Genomic DNA, 19,959 nt, shown 5'->3' on the forward strand with positions numbered 1-19,959 from the left:
ACTGCGTAGCCAATTTGAGAAATGTGATTTATATGATAACAAAGGCATTAAGGCATCTTTGTTGAAAAATGCTGTATTTGTGTACCAAAACAGCATCGTACTGTAGGAAAATCGATGGCGGATACAGATGTTATCAGCGGCCTCTTGAATTTGCTTCATCAGCATGTGGAGCTTTGTTGTGAAACAAGTTATTACCTCCGCCACTGAAGGTGGAGATATATATATATATATATATATATATATATATATATATATATATATATATATATATATATATATATATATATATATAATATTATATATATATATATATAATATTATATATATATATATATAATATTATATATATATATATATAATATTATATATATATATATATAATATTATATATATATATATATAATATTATATATATATATATATAATATTATATATATATATATATAATATTATATATATATAATATTATATATATATATATATAATATTATATATATATATATATATAATATTATATATATATATATATAATATTATATATATATATATATATAATATTATATATATATATATATAATATTATATATATATATATATAATATTATATATATATATATATATAATATTATATATATATATATATATATAATATTATATATATATATATATATAATATTATATATATATATATATATATAATATTATATATATATATATATATAATATTATATATATATATATATATAATATTATATATATATATATATAATATTATATATATATATATACAGTGGAACCTTGACTTACGAGTTTAAGGGGGCATTATACCATTGAAGGCAAAAAAAAAACATTTTTTTTACAAATATACAAATGCATCAATTAAAATGTTTGTTTCCTAGTATTGTATATACTAGGGCATGCCCGTACTATATATATATCTAAAATTATATCCCCCCCTCTATTTACATGAAATGGTTTGGTCCAAAGCGAACGGCTTGCGAGTACGGTGACAATCCCCCCCCTCTATTTACATGAAATGGTTTGGTCCAAAGCGAACGGCTTGCGAGTACGGTGACAATCCCCCCCCCTCTATTTACATGAAATGGTTTGGTCCAAAGCGAACGGCTTGCGGAGTTTGGTAAAGAAATCGCCATCGCGTGCACAAACGCGCAGGAAAGCGAATGATCGCAAATTAGTTTTAATTAGTTTTAAAACATAGTTTAACGGCAACATAGTTTGCCAACGTGAAATAAATGAATACGCTCTCAAATGTGCCGTCCGAGGCAGAGTCTGTTCGCCACGTTCGGCACACGTGATAGCTCGCTGCTCTCTGATTGGTTGAATCGTTTTTTGGACATAGCTCGGTAACTACTTGTCCGATTAATATGAAACCTTGAAAAGGCACATCCTCGGGTCCCCAGCAATATACCTGGCAAGTTTAAAGTATATCGGACCGGTAGTTGTCGAGAAACAGCGGTCACAGACAAACATACATACATACATCTATCTATAATTCCAGTAATCTCTGTGTGTGTGTGTGTGTGTGTGTGTGTGTGTGTCTGTGTGTGTGTTTGTTTGTTTGTCTGTGACCGCTGTTTCTCGACAACAACGGGTCCGATATACTTGCAACTTGCCAGGTATATTGCTGGGGACCCGAGGATGTGCCTTTTCAAGGTTTGAAATTAATCGGACAAGTAGTTACCGAGCTATGTCCAAAAAACGATTCAACCAATCAGAGAGCAGCGAGCTATCACGTGTGCCGAACGTGGCGAACAGACTCTGCCTCGGACGGCACATTTGAGAGCGTATTCATTTATTTCACAACTATGTTGGCGCTATGTTGGCGTTAAACTATGTTTTAAAACTAATAAAAACTAATTTGCGATTCTTTCGCTTTCCTGCGCGTTTGGGCACGCTATGGCGATTTCTTTACCAAACTCCGCAAGCCGTTCGCTTTGGACCAAACCATTTCATGTAAATAGAGGGGGGGGATTGTCACCGTACTCGCAAGCCGTTCGCTTTGGACCAAACCATTTCATGTAAATAGAGGGGGGGGATTGTCACCGTACTCGCAAGCCGTTCGCTTTGGACCAAACCATTTCATGTAAATAGAGGGGGGGGATTGTCACCGTACTCGCAAGCCGTTCGCTTTGGACCAAACCATTTCATGTAAATAGAGGGGGGGGATATAATTTTAGATATATATATAGTACGGGCATGCCCTAGTACATACAAACATACAAACATACACACAGAGATTACTGGAATTATAGATAGATGTACCAAGTTTGAATGTAAATGGACTTGTCATAGAGAAGATATAAGCTGTAAAGTGGTAATTCATCATTTGTATGCATCTGGTTACCATGGTAACCATGCATAATATAATGCTATGTAATGTATACCAATGTAATGTTCATATATCAAGCAACATGTACATATATAGTTTTGCATATTTTCAATCAAGACATTTTATCAAAAAGTGCATTACTGTGATTCAGTGTTGTTTTTACTGTGTTCAGTGTAATGGGGAGCTTATATCTTCTCTATGACAAGTCCATTTACGTTCAAACTTGGTACATATATACAATACTAGGAAACAAACATTTTAATTGATGCATTTGTATATTTGTAAAAAAATGTTTTTTTTTTGCCTTCAATGGTATAATGCCCCCTTAATTCGTTCTGTGACCGAGCTCATAACTCAATTTGCTCGTTTCTCAAATCAAATTTCCCCATTAAAATGCATTGAAATGCTATTAATCCGTTCCAGCCCGCCAAAAACCACACCAATTTTTTTTTAAATATGCAGTATATATAAAAATATCTCGCGCTTTATATTTCACCTGTATGCAGCATACAAGTTGGCAGGATGGCCTGGACTGGAGGTACGCACACTTGACTCTAAACTGTCCAGCCTGGGTTTGAATCCCGACCCAGCTATAACCTGTCATGTCGGTGTTTCACAGGCAGGGTGATTCATCAATGTGTGTACCGCTAAACTGGGCGCCCCGTTTGCGTCCCATTAGTTGTTGGATGTTAAGGATCTCACCGTGTCTTCCACAAAGAGAAGGCGAGCTATCGCCGGCACTCTGAACAAGTTGTGGCCTGGCATGCTCTTCTCCTCTGCCGTTATATACGTCCTCCTCGGCATCTTTTTCCAGAAGAGCCCTGTCTCGTCACAGTTGAAGATTTCATGGGGGATGTATCGTTCGGCTTCTATCAGTTCGGCAAAAGTTATAATAAAATCTTCAGCTGCCTTCACATCTGCCTCGCCAAGTCGACAACACGCACACCTCGCTCATGTTGTTCGACGATTGCGTGTTTTATAGCCAAGCACATCATCCTCTTCTTCTTCTCAGCACTGCCCTTGGCACTCAATTTCTTAGGACCCATTGTTAAAACTAAGAAATTTTCCAAAATAACCAAAATGCGAAAACACAACAGCAGCGATATACGGCAGAGATACTGTACTTGCACGGCAAGATAACCACGTGACCGGAACCCACCTGGTGGCGGCTGGCGTAAGCTCCAAAATAACCAACATGCGAAAACACAACAGCAGCGATATACGGCAGAGATACTGTACTTGCACGGCAAGATAACCACGTGACCGGAACCCACCTGGTGGCGGCTGGCGTAAGCTCCAAAATAACCAACATGCGAAAACACAACAGCAGCGATATACGGCAGAGATACTGTACTTGCACGGCAAGATAACCACGTGACCGGAACCCACCTGGTGGCGGCTGGCGTAAGCTCCAAAATAACCAACATGCGAAAACACAACAGCAGCTATATACGGCAAAGATACTGTACTTGCACGGCAAGATAACCACGTGACCGGAACCCACCTGGTGGCGGCTGGCGTAAGCTCCAAAATAAACAGCAGCGATATACGGCAGAGATACTGTACTTGCACGGCAAGATAACCACGTGACCGGAACCCACCTGGTGGCGGCTGGCGTAAGCTCCAAAATAACCAACATGCGAAAACACAACAGCAGCGATATACGGCAGAGATACTGTACTTGCACGGCAAGATAACCACGTGACCGGAACCCACCTGGTGGCGGGTGGCGTAAGCTCGTAACTCGGATCTCGGCTCGCATCTCAAAGCAATAAACCGCCCGAGCGACGGCTCGTATCTCGGAAAACTCGTAAGTTGGTGCACTCGTAAGTCAAGGTTCCACTGTATATATAATATTATATATATATATATATATAATATTATATATATATATATATATATATATATATGTAATATATATATATATATATATATATATATATAATATTTGATATATATATATATATATATATATATATATATATATATATATATTATATATATATTATATATATATTAGGGTGGTCCTTATTCCTCAATATTCGGATTTTCTCAGCTCCAACCCCCAGGGATTCATTGGAATAGTTGAGAAAACTCTCCTGGTGAACTTTTTTTCCAATAGACAACATTTACCCCTCCCTCATCGACCTTGAAGTTTCACCCTGAGGAATAAAAACAACAATCCTTGAAAAAAAAATTTTGTGCCATTTATTCCCAAAATGTTATCTTATAACACGCAACATACAGTATTTTAGAAATGGTTACCTCATTACACAGTTAAATGTATTAAACTATAACAAAAATCTTTAGCAAAATGTCCCACAAGCCTCCTAGGCCCGTCCGACTTAGTGCTCCTGCTCCTGCTGGGCCGCCACACCAGCAGCCACGGTCTTCTTTCTGGAGTCCGGGAACTCCACGCGATGACGAGAGACAACTTGGAGGAGAAATTGCAGTTGCTCATCATCCTGAGTTAGCATTCGGTTGTATTCCTGGATGAGGGCAACAGTCGCCTGTACACGAAAGCCTGGACACTGGCTCCGGAGGCCGCAGCTGCCCCTCGACACGACCTGCAACTGCTGAAGGATTTGACGACCTACATGGACGTCAACCGGGACGTGGGCAAGGCAGCTCTGACCAAGCTGCAAGGGCACCTGTGGTACCTCTCGGAGGAGCTTGTCGCTCTGGCGCTCTTTGACCCCCTGGTCACGGTGGAGGAGAAGAGGCAAATACTCACCTCACTTCACACTACGGTCGGAGATGAATCTCCAGCGAAGCGCCCAAAGCTGACCAGCCAAGACGTCTCAGGACTCCAACTGCAAGACATGGCATCAACCAACATGCGACGGTTCTTCCAGAAGCTGCGCCTGGAAGACGGCTTCCTCGACACCGATCCCGTGACCTGGCTGCAGCGGGAAGACTTCCGGACAGCGGCGGCCTTCGTGCAGGGGATAGCAGTCATCAACGACAATGCGGAGCGAGGAGTTGCCCTCATCCAGGAATACAACCGAATGCTAACTCAGGCTGATGAGCAACTGCAATTTCTCCTCCAAGTTGTCTCTCGTCATCGCGCGGAGTTCCCGGACTCCAGAAAGAAGACCGTGGCTGCTGCTGTGGCGGCCCATCAGGAGCAGGAGCACTAAGTCGGACGGGCCTAGGAGCCTTGTGGGACATTTTGCTTAAGATTTTTGTTATAGTTTAATACATTTAACTGTGTAATGAGGTAACCATTTATAAAATACTGTATGTTGTGTGTTATAACTTGATCACTGAGCGGTAAGTCGAAAATGTACTATAGTCATCAGCACTTGCCCTTTGGTTTTGCAAGATTATACTTATTTTTCCGATTTAAGATGGCCGAAGTAAATAAGGTAAGCTCTTCTCTATCTAGTACTACAGATGCAGCAGAAAATTTGGTTCTGCTAATTTAAACTGGCAGTTTAAGAAGTCAGGCCAAATATAAAGTAATAAATTCTTGATAATCTCTTGACATAGAAAGTGAGCATCCATTTTTGTATAATGGTGTTGCATGGGGCATCTTGAACCTGTAAAGGTGAGGCAGATCGAACCATGATTCAAGGTGCCCCACCCTAATGATATGTAGGAAACCCCAAATGTCGGGCATTAACTCTTCACAAATATGCTCCAATGTCTGTTTTACAATGGGAGTATTTAGTATTTTAAGGTTAAAAACACCATGTCCCTGTAAAATGAATATTTGGAACTTAGGAATGTAAGAGAAAATATGAGAGAACACCTGAGAAACAAACGGCAGAGGAGAAGCTAAAACAGAAGAGTTCACGATCAACGAAGAACGTATAATTGTCCATGAGAGTTCAGATGATGATAACAGCATTTCTTACCATGAAAACTCGAGCGAGGGCTACGAAGAGGAGTTCGGAGATGATCTTTTAGAATTAGCAAAGCTAGCGGCAAAATAACCAGAAATTGGTGACTTTGTGCTTGTGAAACTGACGCCTGTTAATTCAAACAAGTGGTTCCATTACGTTGGTAAAATTACTTGGATATCAGCAGACGAGGGAGAAACTTCACACGATGTAGAATTCTACAGACAATCGAGAAAAATGACTGGACGTTTTACTAAACCGGCTATTGAAGAACACTCCAAGATTGTGAGAGGTGACTGTCCTGTGCCTTCTGAAACCCCTCACTACAGATGGTACTAAGAGGGTGGCATCCATGATGAAATTCAGTGTAGATCTTCAGGAGTACAACTGTCAATAAGCATAAAATCAATCTTGGGACTTGCATATTAAAGGTTTGGATGGTGACAACGTCACATCTGACAATCGTTGCACATTTTGCGAGGCCATCTTGATGCACCTTGACTGGGAGTGATACACCATGACAGGGGACAGTAATCAGTTTGGAATAAAAAAAAAAGGGCACATTTCAATATGTTACACTGTTTAGAGTTCATTAAAAGTTTGTAATTACCTTAGATTATTGTCTTTTTACTTGCAAAAATCGAAGATTTTTCAAGTATATTGGTCGGTTGCATTTGTTATTCTGTCTGTCTGTCTGTCTATCACTCGCCTACAGGTCATAATTCTAAACCGATCATCATGAAACTTCACCAAGTTGTAGAGGTCGTCACAATTAAGAAGCCTATTGATTTTGAGGTCAAAGGTAAAAGGTCATCTGGAGGTCAAAATTCTAAAATCGCCATTTTTTCATCCGATTGACTTGAAAATTGAACAGCATTTGTATATCGAGTCACTAAATTGGGAAACCGACTATTCAGAGGTCAAAAGGTCAAAGGTCAAACTGAAAATCATCAATTTTCATCTGAAAAGCTGTCAATTTACATCTGATTGAATTGAAAATTGAACAGCATTTGCACATGTCACTAAATAGGGAAGCCAACTATTTTGAGGTCAAAAGGTCAAAGGTCAAACTGCAACTCCAAGGTCAAACTTCGAAAATCATCCATTTTCATCTGTAAAATCATGAATTTGAATCTGATTGACCAGAGCTTTGATTAAGATTGTCAATTATAAACTTAATGTAATGGACAATTTGATGTATCCATGGCAACTTTTAATTTTGGAGAGGGGTTGCTTTTGCAAGTCTCATGCTCTGCATGACGTCTTTTTGTTTTACTTCATGGTGATCCCAGGGCATTGTTCAACCTACACCCTTTGAAGGTTGAAGGTACCCCGCCACATGGGTCACGTTGAACCACTTTGGATTTTTGTTTAAACATCAAAATTGGCCGTGATGGAAAAATGCTGAATAATGTTGCCTAAGGCAGAATTTAGCTTAAAGTCAAAACATATTGTTACGGTCCGCGGATAAGGATGTTGTTTGCCGAGCAGAGGCACCGCGGCCGAACAGTTTTCCCCGACTAAACCCGATTCCCGAACGTTGGCTGGATCGCGCCACAGATATTCAATTTGGAAACCTCGAAAGCGACCGAATGTAAAGAGGAAGAAGAAGACGTACAGAAGAATAACGGGATTTATTATTTACACACACAAGCAAAAGGAGCAGTCAGTTATTTACAGGGAACATGGAAACAGCAGGTGACACAGTGAAAATACGAGCTTATACAAACTTAATTAAATACCGAGGACAGAACAAACAGAACAAACTCACGTACACAAGAAGGATGGAATGGCAGGAATGAATGCTGGAAGGAGGAATGGGAAGGTTGAGCTGGGGCAGATGGTTCGGGCTTGATCCCGCACGGGACGTCGGCTGGACCTCGACGGCCACCGATGCCACCGCTATCTGGTTCCCGCAGGGTAACGGGTTGAAGCTGCCTGGTGGAGCCAAAGCTGCTTCTCTGGCTCACCTCAGGGCGCGTCTGCCGTCTCTGGCGCAACTGCTTGTAATTGACCTTGAACCTTCTCTCTCTCCAAAGCTCATCTGGATCTTCTCTAAAAGCTCATCTCTGTAAAAGCTCATCTGGATCTTCTGTAAAAGCTCATCTCTATAAAAGCTCATCTGGATCTTCTGTAAAAGCTCATCTCTGTAAAAGCTCATCTGGATCTTCTCACGCAGTACCTTGCGCGCGCGCTTTTATAACGCCTCTGGCGATTAAGCCGCCGGCCTTCAGGACACGCCCATCGGTGTGCTCACCTCGGCCATGGTTGGTCGCGCGACCCTCTGGCTCCGCCCTTGATGACGACGGGTGGGCACGCCTTTCTTCCCCGACCCGAGCACATGTTCAATGGTGGTTTTGGAGGGGATGTAATTGGCAAATTGAGGCTTGGCCATGACGAAAGGGGAAATGGAGGTTTTGGGAATGAAGAATGAAGGGAATCTATCTTATTTCACTTGGTGCAATGGAGTGTCATTTTAATGGAAGACAAAGCCTTAACCTAATACACAGAATAAGGAAATAAACTACTGAACAAGGGTATTATAGTGTCCTTCAATGTATGCTTTATGGAATTAACTACCGGAACGCCCTTTGACCTTTATACACACTGGAGCAAGGAGGGCTCAGACTAAAACAATAATTCACAACCATTTACTATACAATACAACACAATCAAAAAAACTCAATCCTCATATCCGCAACACTGCACCCTCCTCCTCTTAGGCACATCCCGGGCCTATAACTTTAACTTAGTGTGACACGTAGGTGTAGTTCCCTCTACTTTTAACCTGACCCTGAGTGCGACAGTTTTAAAACATAAATAAAATAAATATGTCCCGCTGCTCCATTGCACCCTACCTAACAGACTCACGCCCACAGCTAACCGAATTGCGGAATGGTCTTCAAACTACACACTGACGGTGGGGAGCATTATTTACAATTGACGCTACTTTATTTACAAAACGCAACCCAGGACCTGTGATTGTTCTTTCTGGGGGGGAGACAGTCTGCTCTGCATCGACCCACCATGAAAGCACCCAAAACGCACCAAAGCACCCTCAAGCACCAATCGGTGCACAATCATCACTGTTCAATAATAAAAATAAATCAACAACCCCTAAACCTGCAGGTGGTCTCTTGCTCTTCGGCTCCCTCTGCTGGCTATTTGCTTTCTTCCAGATGTTGTCATCTTCCTTTGCTGGCGGCCTATTTGTTACAATAAAATGCACACAACGTGTCCATGTCTATTTATTTTATTTATGGCCCACAGGGCCGACTAGTGTGGTTCACCTGTGGGGCATCGGTGCCCTGTGATCAAGGTCCGCCAGCAAGATTTCGGGCCTTCATGGCCGGTTCCAGCAGAGGGGCCATGCCCCAACCCATGGGGTCCATAAGTGGTGCTCGGCCACAGACATGTGGTCCATAATGTGGTGCATCGATGCAGACAGCTGGTTCTGGGAGTTCCGGGCGCACAATGGCGGACTCACGCACGCTCCCCTCGGCGCCCAGTGGCGCACAGGTCCTCATGTGGGAGACAAAAGGGGGGACAGACAGATGAGCGAGGGGTAAGGTCACAAGGGTACACATCAAACAAGGCAATGCAAGGCGAAGTGCGTACGGAGAGCGAAGTGAGAAAAGCTCGTCCCTACCGTACGTCACCCCCCCCCTGTCACCTACTCTACCCTTGCCCTTACCCCATATTTACAAAATCTACACATTTACAAATTCGTCACTACTGTCACGTCTTCCCCATATTGCTTCTATTCCAAATTCGTCACCACAATCCCTCAAGCCAAAATTTGCCATCACCCAATTCATCATCAATCCTCATAAGGAGGGAGAGATGGAACAACAAAGCACAATGTCACACCCACGTCATGATGCGTCTCACAATCCAAAACATTTGCATCATAAAAATAATAAAAACAACATGGCATGGTGTGGAGGTACGTCATCTCAGGTGAGTGGATGCAGATGGTGCGAGGAGACTTCAATCCTAACTACTTTCTAAATGACTAATACTTTTTACACTACCCGGGGTCTTTTCCTGCCAATCCATTGGCCATCTTACACTATGGGTTCTAAAAACCAATTCCCATTGACCACACTGTGGTGCTTATCAATTTGGGGTCTCACTCCCCCGATTCATCTCCCGGTGCCCTTGCACAATTTCTGGGCTGAGACGTGTAGCTCTCCCAGCAGGCCTACCCACCTGCACACCTCCACCACTGCAGTTGCCTCCGAGCTTACCTGCTCCTCACCTAACCTATCTAACTGGGGAAGGCCCCTCCTGGCTCTGTCACCCCTCGGTGCCCTCTGGCGCTGGGCTACCCGGGTCCGTCCTCCGGATCCTCGGGCCCCATCCACAACAACTCTACCGGCTCCCAGAGCCCACCTGCGGCCTCACCTGGCCGACATCCTCACAGTGGTGGAGTGCCCAAACCAACTACACACACTAACAGGCTACAGGCCCAGCCATTTCCACAACACTAATGCACCCATCCAATTACCATTCTTTCACCACGCACCACAGATGCCAATATCCAACCACAATTTACCTGTACCCTCTACCTAACACTTAAACTACCCCCCCCCCCCCCCCCGGGTATTCGTGATGGGGGTCCATCCTTCCCCCATTCACACCTTCGCACCATCCACTCCACTCCATAGTTTCCACCATACTCACTCCATGACCATCCATTCCAATACTCCATATATTCCAGACCATTTATTCCATACACCTGTTTTTCATACACCTGTCGTTGCACACCTGTGCAATCTTAAATGGTGCCACCTGCACCCTCCTTCCTTCCTGGACCATTTGGTCAACACAACACACATCACCATCACTCCCTCATACACTGCTCCATCCACCTGTTCAGTTGCACACCTGTGCAATCACACCTGTTCCTCACACACTTTTCACAATATACTTCTGAATACACCTCCAACACTCACACGGCATCATCTAAACTACCTGTTGCCCTGCTAACTTAGTGCTCCCCGTCTTCCCTTTAAACTAAGCACATACCACGTCATTATCATCCACTCTAATATACCTGCGTCCCCACTACAGGTATCATTGTCACTACCTAATCTTACCGTTACCTAAAGTCAATCTCTAGGGCCTTACACATTATCCAAACCCTCCCGGGCTAGTTTTCACTGCCACAAACCCCATAACCTAGTGCTCCTTTGCCCCCGCTGTGAGGGATGGTGAATTGGCCATCCCACCACATCGGGCATCTCCCACTACCAATTTGGCTCGTCCAAATCCAACAAATCAAAAATTTGCCAATCCTCTGCCAATCATCACTGCCAATCCTTTGCCAATCATCAAATTTTGTTTTTTCTAATTTCGGGGCCAAAACACTATCCTCGTCAACACAGTCTACTCACTAGTGCCTCTCGGTGCGCCAATTCACTTCTACAGCCCGGCTTCGCACGGCCGAGCAATGAATGCGGGTTGCTTGGTGCCGGCGGTTGGATACGTCCGACACTCGGTGAAGGGAAGGAGGTTTACCCGGGCCGAGATCCCACGCACCATCTCGGCACAGAGCCGTCCAATGGCCCGATCTCGACCTGCCGGAACGCCTCAACAAAAAGGGGTCGCCATGACGACCCTTCCTATTGGGCTGCCCGCTCCGCCTAGTGGAGCACGGACGCGGCCGTTCAAAGCGCGGCCCGGCGTGGATCGCGTACGGCGATTCTTTCGAAACCGCCGTGGTTCAGATCCCCGCTGGTCCTCGCGGCACGCGAAGCTGCTCGGCGCGCACCGAGGGCCCGATTCGGCTATAAGTCGCTCTAACCGCTAACCCGGTTACCGTCGATGCTTCACCTGCATGCTCACACGCATACGCTACCCCTTTCACCCTCACCGAGCTCGGTGCTCCAACGCCGCCCGTACACCCCGCATACTTCGTTGTTGCACTCGTTCTTTCGCTCACAGACTTGGTCACACATCTGACCACCACACACCTTTGCACACACTCGTCGTTCGCACACCTCACCAACACACCTCTTCGCGCCCCCTTCTCGGTCACCTCCTCGGTGACAACCACAGGTGTGCTCTCACTTGCACACCCAACCACGTGCCTCACTACTAATTCCAGTGTGCATTCCCACACACGCTCTACCATTCCAGGTGTGCATCCTGCCATTCCAGGTGTACATCCTCTCTCACCTGCCACAACCAACTCACGCTCCGTGTCACTCTTACTACTTTTACCACCACACTCGGTCGCGCATTCACCCTCACTCTCGCCAGCGCACTCTTTCCTTATGCCCCCATCCGTTACACACCTTTCTCGCGCACACTCTTGCGCACACTCTCCCGTAACACTCACCACAGGTGTACACTCTCCCTTACTTTTTTTTGACCGCGCACTCTTCCCTCATGCACCCGTCCGTTACACACCTTTCTCGCACACACTCTTGCGCACACTCTCCCGTTACACCCTCTGTAACACTCACCACAGGTGTGCATTCTCCTTTACTCTTGACAGCGCACTCTTTCCCCATGCACCCGTCCGTTACACACCTTTCTCGCGCATCCTCTTGCGCACACTCTCCCGTTACTTCCTCCGTAACACTCACCACAGGTGTACACTTTCTTGTTACATCCTCTAACACTCCTCACTACGCGCTTCCATGTGCTCCCTCGCACACGCGCTACGACCGACTCACTCTCGACAGCACACTCACTCCTCGGCGCGCACACCCCAGAGTGGGACATTCTCGCACACCTCCTCCTTCGCACACCGTACCTGTCGCACACTTCACCAACGGCCTCTCACGAACACCCGGGTCCACATCAACCCCCAAGCCGACTGAAGCTCCCCTCACATCATATACATTTCCTCGTATATCGCCACTCACCTTGGCACCTCGTCTCCACACCTCCTTCGCCACCTGCAAACTCTTTATTTGGTTAGTAAGCACAACATCACGATTTGAGCACCGACCTTGCACATATTCCATTTCTCCCTGCAATTCCCGGGCTACCTCCGTCATCTCTTCAATTTTAATTGTACCCACTACTGCTTTGTCTTTGTTCCCCTCGACGACCGCTGGCTTTAATAAAACCCCCTCTTCTACCTCAGCGGTCGCCGGCTGCTCCATACCCCGTGTCGCGATTTCTACCCCCGTCATTTTACCCGCGCTTTCCTCCACTTCGCTCAACCAGCGCTTCTCGACCCACGTTACCTCGTCGTGCACCCCTGGGACCCTTTCGCCCAACCTGCGGTCTCTGTCCCTCTGCTCTATTTCCTCCCTATCGGCCCTCATTCCGTTCGTTATTCTGTTTCCCATTTCTTCCATAAGGGCCCCCATTTGCAGCATAAAAAGGTTCAAATCCACCGGTGGCGCTGCTACGGTCGCGGGCGCGGTCGCCGTAGCCATGTGCGAGGCGCCATTTTGCGCGCCCGTAACCTCGTGCGCGAGAGCGCCATTTTGCGCGCCTGATACCTCCTCAACCACATTGCCAATGTTCTCCTCCTCTCTTTCCTCCACATACATTTCCCCGAGGTCCTGGGTCGATTCTACCCCGTCTATCTCTCCCACCGACATCCCGTCGCCTTGACCAGCCATGGCGCGATTTCAAAATTCGGGTTTTGTAAAACAAAACAAATTTCAGTATCTCGTAATTTTGAGCACGTTAAGCGCGCTTCGGGTCCGTTCCCGCTCCCGACACCAATTGTTACCGCCAATGGTACAATTGGTGTTCCAAAATTTGGGCTAAATAAATTTAGTCCCAGGTCCGAATCCCAACTCCTGACTACCAATTGTTACGGTCCGCGGATAAGGAAGTTGTTTGCCGAGCGGAGGCACCGCGGCCGAACAGTTTTCCCCGACTAAACCCGATTCCCGAACGTTGGCTGGATCGCGCCACAGATATTCAATTTGGAAACCTCTAAAGCGACCGAATGTAAAGAGGAAGAAGAAGACGTACAGAAGAATAACGGGATTTATTATTTACACACACAAGCAAAAGGAGCAGTCAAAGTTATTTACAGGGAACATGGAAACAGCAGGTGACAGTGAAAATACTAGCTTATACAAACTTAATTAAATACCCAGGACAGAACAAACAGAACAAACTCACGTACACAAGAAGGATGGAATGGCAGGAATGAATGCTGGAAGGAGGAATGGGAAGGTTCAGCTGGGGCAGATGGTTCGGGCTTGATCCCGCACGGGACGTCGGCTGGACCTCGACGGCCACCGATGCCACCGCTATCTGGTTCCCGCGGGGTAACAGGTTGAAGCTGCCTGGTGGAGTCAACGCTGCTTGTGGAGCCAAAGCTGCTTCTCTGGCTCACCTCAGGGCACGTCTGCCGTCTCTGGCGCAACTGCTTGTAATTGACCTTGAACCTTCTCTCTCTCCAAAGCTCATCTGGATCTTCTCTAAAAGCTCATCTCTGTAAAAGCTCATCTGGATCTTCTGTAAAAGCTCATCTCTGTAAAAGCTCATCTGGATCTTCTGTAAAAGCTCATCTCTGTAAAAGCTCATCTGGATCTTCTCACGCAGTACCTTGCGCGCGCGCTTTTATAACGCCTCCGGCGATTAAGCCGCCGGCCTTCAGGACACGCCCATCGGTGTGCTCACCTCGGCCATGGTTGGTCGCGCGACCCTCTGGCTCCGCCCTTGATGACGACGGGCGGGCACGCCTTTCTTCCCCGACCCGAGCACATGTTCAATGGTGGTTTTGGAGGGGATGTAATTGGCAAATTGAGGCTTGGCCATGACGAAAGGAGAAATGGAGGTTTTGGGAATGGGAATGAAGAATGAAGGCAATCTATCTTATTTCACTCGGTGCAATGGAGTGTCATTTTAATGGAAGACAAAGCCTTAACCTAATACACAGAATAAGGAAATAAACTACTGAACAAGGGTATTATAGTGTCCTTCAATGTATGCTTTATGGAATTAACTACCGGAACGCCCTTTGACCTTTATACACACTGGAGCAAGGAGGGCTCAGACTAAAACAATAATTCACAACCATTTACTATACAATACAACACAATCAAAAAAACTCAATCCTCATATCCGCAACAATATTTTTGGCCCACAATGGAAGTTTGACATCTTTAGCATTTCAGGTGTAGAGCCAAATGTTGAAAAACCTGTTCAAGGTGCCCCACTCTCCCCTACTGTCTCTGCTCGGGGCAGGCACCCCAGCTTCCCTGGATTCTGTCAATTCTAAAGCTCTCAAAATTAATGGAATATCCTGTGATGAGGCCGAACTATATGGCTTGACGCTCCCACATTCCAGGCAGGGGGTCTGGTTTTTATCATCCATTCTCCAACATTACTCCCTCTATCTAATCTGGTAGTCCGTCAGGATGCACCCAACAACTCCCAGTACAGGATGCATGGATTGCACGCGTTCTTTCAGTTCCACCCTTCTGGTTAAACTTCCAAAATCCAGGCTGACTGCACACTTCAACTCTTTCATTCCTTACTTCTGTCAGGGAATTTGTACTGGGGGACTCACAGGACTCCAAAGACCGGACACAGGTTACAAAGGTCTAGTTTATTAAACTGTATTCACTTCATCCAATTACCAAAATGATACCGCATAATATAATGGATCAGGTTAACTCTTTTCGCTGGTCCTTCTCTCCATCCGACACTCCCGTTCGGTCAGCGCTTCACGTAGCAAGTTCTCGTTCATTCCATCGTTCCGTCGGGCAGGGCTTCTGAGGACAAGTGTACTTTACTCAACGTTTGCTCTCGTTATATCGCCAAACTGGACTTAATCTCCTCTCCGCTAATGTCCCGAGGTCATGCATCGCACCGAGTCCTGGCATCAGCTCGCTCCCCTCCTGCTGTGTAAATGGAAATCACAGCAGGGGGGGGTGCTCTAGCCTGGGGCCTTGACCAGGTGTTTCAAGAGATTACATTGTTCATACACATAAAATGTATCTGCTTTGTTACCAGGTTAATTAATAAGTTACCAGGGCCAATCAATATGTTACACTGAGTTACACTTCCACAATTCCCTCATCTTTTTGTTTTTGTTTATATTAACCATTAATCTAAACATCAATATAAGTAAACAATCAATCTCTTTGGTAATCAAATTCCCTTAGGCATACACCGTCATCCTGCAAGAATCACAAAACATTTCGTTGGTCATTGACTTCTTCCATATCGTTCAATCTATTGCATTTGCATCACAAATATATTTTCAAAACAACACTTCACCATCACCAAGATACAACAATTTCACTTCATTTTCAAGTTTTGTACAGCATCTGCACCATCTGGCAAAAAACGTTTGCCTCCACACAAATGTTGACTTTGTTTGAAAGGAAGGGCTGATCACTTGTGTTTGAATCCAGGTATGAAGCATTTTCTCTTCATAGCTCCTGCACTACTTCGTGTAGGATTTCGCTGTTGTGGTAACACTGCGGAGTCATAGACTGACCCTTCTCTCCATGTAGCATTCTTGCCACTTTTTGCTGTGAACCATGATTGGCCAGCAAGATGTGGAACAGGGATGCCGGATGCATCCACACTGATGTTGGGACCATGGTGTTCAGGTCATTCATGGTCCTTACCAGGAGCAATCCAGCAGAATCGTGCACAGCTGTTGTGACAAGGGCACAGCCGTTTTTTGCAGCTCCATGCTGGTTCCCCGGACGTTGGTGAAGTAATAACATATGTCCCCGCATTTCACAGAGGTTGCAGGTAAAATGTCGTTGTCCTGCAACTTCTGATGTGGTGAATGTTCGAAGTCTTCGAACAAGAGTAAGTGATCGCCTTTCTTTCATATGTTGCAGTGTGATCCAGGCAAATGGTCACATAAATTTCCTTGGTGAAGGTAAGCATTCATCTCCAAGTTACACGGGAGAATGTCTTCATCATTCTTTGAGAAAGAGGGTGTATGCCACGATTAACTTCATTTTTTAGCCACAAATTTTCTTTCTTTCTTCTTCCCAATTCCGTTAGCAATCCCTCCAAAATGTGATCTCGTCTTATCCTTATGCTCAGTCATATCTGAATCTGCTTTCCGCACACACTGAATCAGATAGGGTACATCTTACCATGAAATCAGCATAATCATGTATATCTTCCGACAGTTTCACATTCAACAATTTGTTGTTTTTCCTTAACACAAAAAGTTATATTCATTTATATGCGTCACACAAATAATATTCAATCAGGTATGTATTTTATTACTAAACTAAGAATAGCATTGTATATGATTACAATCACACACGGGAATACCTAATTCCCAACAACAATTTTCCCAAACCAACAAATTAAGCATAATGTATTATTACCATAATTCCTCTCCACTTTTTCTTTTCCCTCTTTTTTTTTTTTTTCCTAACAGTGTGTCACTCGTGGTGATATGAGTTCATTGATATTGTAATTGACACAACTCATAACATTGTCGTTATGCCATTATCTTAATTCTACTGTATTCATTTGCAACATCACTTGATTTAGTCTTTTAATCTCAGTATTTATGTCGCCATAAAAGTCTTCCTTTTCTGGTTCCACATTTCTTTCCTCATTTGTCACTTCATGCGTTATCATCGTGTTGTTGGTTACCTTATTCAAACACACCGTCACTAAGGCTTTCAAGCAAGCCACCACTAAAACAATTGCCAATATAACTACTAAACCAACAAACAAGTCTGCTACTCCTTGTATATATTCATATCTATGACATAGTTATATGTCGATGACATTTAACATTATATACCAAACTAACAAGCTTCCTAAAAGGTAAATAAAGAAAATCCCTTAATATGTAACATAATCAGATTATTTGTCTTACCCTGATCCCCCTATCTCCCGGGGTTGAACTCAATCCCCTGATCATGAGTGTAGTTGTGATACATTTTTTCACTCATGCTGTATTAATATCAGCAGGTAATTGTATGTCATGTAGGCAAATAAATGTCACTATTCCAAGTAGGAATATCACATGTTGAAAATGTAATGTTTATCAATGCAAGGGGTGTTAAAATGTAATTCAAATGACTGTAAATCATGACTATCATTTTTCTACCACTGAATGTTCTGCTGGGCTGCTAGGTGCAGCCTCATTTTCTGTGGGATCGTCCACCTTAGCCCCATGTGCTTGCTTGCAATGAGAGGCATGAATCCAACTTTCTATTTTGGGTCCATATTTGTTTCTATTCTTATCAATCTCCTATGGTTTATCAATTCGTTCCAAGATACCGCAACCAAAGGTTTTAACCAAAGCTCTACCAAACTATTTCCAATGTGAACAAAATGCCAGTGAAACAATGATTCGAAGGATTAACTTCAAGGGGTCAATAAATTTATTCTATAGCCAGATCTAATTTTCCTATCCAATAGTTTGCCTTGCCACATGTCATATTATAACACCTTAATAAACCTTCGAAAAAATGTTTCCCATCTCAACAAATTTCCTTTTTTACAAATAGCCATGTGTAACTTACGTATTTAACTACAATTTCCTCTCAATTTGTTTGGCCTAACTGGCCGCAAAAGTGGCTGCCAGCATGCAGTACCGTTTTTATCTACCAAGGAAGTGTTCCACACAAGACCTCTACCAAAATGTTGTTTGCAAAAACAAATCTGGGATTTCTGATTACATGGATGCACACTCTCAGGACACTCTCAGGAACAAAGACACTCTCACACAATGGTAACCGCACATATATATCTGTATATAAACTCACCACCTTGCTCAATTTTCCCAGGTTGTCTCCACATTGATAATATCTCGCAAATATATCAAAGCTTCTTTCTTGAGACCGCATTTTCATCAATCAAACAATCAATATATTCAATTCAATTTATTCAGTTCAATTTATGCAATTAAATTCAATCAATTAGATTCAATCAATTAACAATTCAATCAATTATTCAATTTCAATTAATTCATCAATATTCATCAATAAATCAAATTAATCATTTTGAATGACTCCTTGCATAAGCCCTTTCCCCAATGATGTCAGGACAGGTCCATCCATTGACTGAGATCGACTCATCGGTCGTCACCTCTGGTTCGTACCTCATGTCAATTGATGAATCACCGTCCTGTCCTAGGGTCATATCTGAGATATTTCCCCATTTTGCCTGGTCTCCACAAATTTTCTTTGCAACCACTAAAGGCAACTCATCCTTCATTCGTGAGACAGCCAAAATGGATGGCAGATATTAAAGTTCATTGGAAAAAATATCTCATCATTTTTTTTTTCTTTAATAGTACCCAAAATCTCTTGGCAATTTAAATTTCGTAAAACTACTGAAATAAGACTGTAAAATTCCTTCAATCATGCTAAATTTTGAAGCTCCATTGCTTGTAACACCCAATTTATCCCATAGGGCTTGAAAGTTCTTTCCCAAGTTCATGCAATCATTCTGCATTTGAACCCTATGATATCATTCATAATAATCATCATGATTTTATAGTCATGGTCATATCATAATCATCTATTTAAAACGAACATTTCCTTTATCACCACAATTATGTGGTATAATCAACAATAGAATAAAACTGTACATAGCAACAGGCTACCTCATGGCCACTCAGTATACCTATTGACAATAAGTCATAACAATATCGAATAATCATTGAACAATTCAAAAATCGCTTCCACTGCTCCAGCCGCAGCATTCGTCATTTTGTTTGCTCATCCGCATGACCAAAACGAAATAAAGGGAGCTCAACCATTACACAGCGCTTTTAATGGCGCATGCCATAGAAACTCAACGCAATTTCGACTCAGCCAGAAAACGAGCAAATTT

The 19,959-nt window shown here is 43.7% G+C and overlaps 1 protein-coding gene and 1 long non-coding RNA gene across 4 annotated transcripts in view; one reads left to right on the plus strand and one right to left on the minus strand.

The window, feature by feature from the left end:
* Nucleotides 1-5,608, minus strand: part of LOC144891704 (uncharacterized) — a 1,032,708-nt gene extending 1,027,100 nt beyond the window's left edge. The window contains exon 1 of the long non-coding RNA XR_013623051.1: nucleotides 5,353-5,608. This is a non-coding gene — a long non-coding RNA (uncharacterized LOC144891704). The remainder of the gene's footprint in view (nucleotides 1-5,352) is intronic.
* The window catches only part of ADH5 (alcohol dehydrogenase 5 (class III), chi polypeptide), a 100,578-nt gene that overhangs the window by 7,810 nt on the left and 72,809 nt on the right, over nucleotides 1-19,959 (plus strand). The window lies entirely within an intron of this gene.

Source organism: Myxine glutinosa, chromosome 4, assembly GCF_964187855.1.
Source record: "Myxine glutinosa chromosome 4, kmMyxGlut1.1, whole genome shotgun sequence".
Classification (NCBI taxonomy): domain Eukaryota; kingdom Metazoa; phylum Chordata; class Myxini; order Myxiniformes; family Myxinidae; genus Myxine; species Myxine glutinosa.